This window comes from Tachyglossus aculeatus, chromosome 3 (assembly GCF_015852505.1).
Source record: "Tachyglossus aculeatus isolate mTacAcu1 chromosome 3, mTacAcu1.pri, whole genome shotgun sequence".
Lineage (NCBI taxonomy): Eukaryota > Metazoa > Chordata > Mammalia > Monotremata > Tachyglossidae > Tachyglossus > Tachyglossus aculeatus.
The window spans coordinates 39297693-39299240 of NC_052068.1; the positions used below are offsets into that span (position 1 = coordinate 39297693).

Sequence of the window (1548 nt, forward strand, 5' to 3'; positions counted from 1 at the left end):
TTATTATTATTATTATTGTTTGACCGAGTTAGGATTAGAAGCCAGGTCTGCTAACTCAGAGGCCTATGCTCTTTCCATTAGACATGCAGCATATTTTCATTGTTTTGGGCCAGAATAAAATGACCAAATGTTCTGCTTTCTGCAGGACAGTCCAAAATTTCAGGATCTGTCCTACTATATATTTAAGGCTTTTGAGGACAGAGCTATGTCCCAAAAATATCTAGAGTAAAAGAGATTGGGTAGCAAAGAAAAAATCCCATCCATATGCTGTTTCCGGGGAGCTGGGTGAGCTGACTGACCCATTGCTGACATGATGCTCTTTGGAACGATTTTTTTTTAGTGGTATTTGTTAAGTGCTTACTAGGTACCAGGCGCTGTACTACGTGCTGGGGTAGATATAAGTTAATCAAGTTGGACACAGTGGTATTTGTTAAGTGCTTACTAGGTATCAGGCACTGTACTAAGCACTGGGGTAGATATAAGTTAATCAAGTTGGACACAGTGGGACATGGAGCTCACTGTCTTAATCCCCATTTTACAGATGAGGTAACTGAGGCACAGAAAAGTGAAGTAACTTAAGTGAGGTGAAAGATTCTGGTGATGATGGAGGCTCCCACTAGCAAGAGCGGATGAGACTCTGCCCTGAAACTCGAGGGCGAGAGGAATTGATTATAGAGCTAGTGATTTTGGGCAGTGCCAGTTGCAGTTTCTCTTCCCTTCCACCATGGTCCTGCAGAATCCAGAATACAGGCAGGGTGATAGAACATTGTAAACTACCTGGGTAACCTTGGCTCTACCTCTCAGGGTCACACCTGGAGAGTTTCCAGTCCTCTACCAGTCTCTCTATGGGAGGGAGAGTCAAGCAGAGGCTTATCCATTCCATTCCTAGCTTGGCCGATGGCTAGCAAGTGGAAGGCAATCTGCTACAAGTCAAAACTCACCTTTGCTGGGCAGCAGCGGCATAATAATAATAATAATAATAATAATAATAATAATAGTATTTGTTAAGTGCTTACTATGTGCAAAGCACTGTTCTAAGCACTGAGGAGACACAAGGTGATCAGGCTGTCCCACGTGGGGCTCATAGTCAATCTCCATTTTCCAGATGAGGGAACTGAGGCACAGAGAAGTTAAGTGACTCGCCCAAAGTCACACAGCTGACACTTGGTGGAGCCGGCATTTGAACCCATGACCTCTGACTCCAAAGCCCTGCTCCTTCCACTGAGCCAGGCTGCTTCTCTAAGCAGCACAGGAGTGAGTCGAGGGCGGAGACTCAGGTTTACTGCGTGGAAGGAGTCAATGATAAACCGCTTTTGTATTTTTACCAAGAAAACTCTATGGAAACACTACCAGAACAATTGCAGAAGGAGGTGGGGCGTTCTGGGAGAGGTGTGTCCGTGGAGTCGCTATGGGTCGGACACAACTCAACAGCATAAGACAACAACAACAACAGTCTTGGCTCACATTAGCCAGCTACAGACAGGAAAGGGACTAGAGCCCCAGAGAAGTGTTCTTTCCACTGGACCAAAGGTGGGTGAACTACCCTTT

At 45.4% G+C, this 1548-nt stretch overlaps 1 non-coding gene across 1 annotated transcript; it reads left to right on the forward strand.

Moving 5' to 3' along the window:
* The first annotated feature begins 794 nt into the window (after positions 1-794).
* On the forward strand, positions 795-931 carry LOC119926347. The gene has a single exon (XR_005450232.1). It is a non-coding gene; the product is annotated as a small nucleolar RNA SNORA7 (small nucleolar RNA).
* Positions 932-1548: the final 617 nt, after the last annotated feature.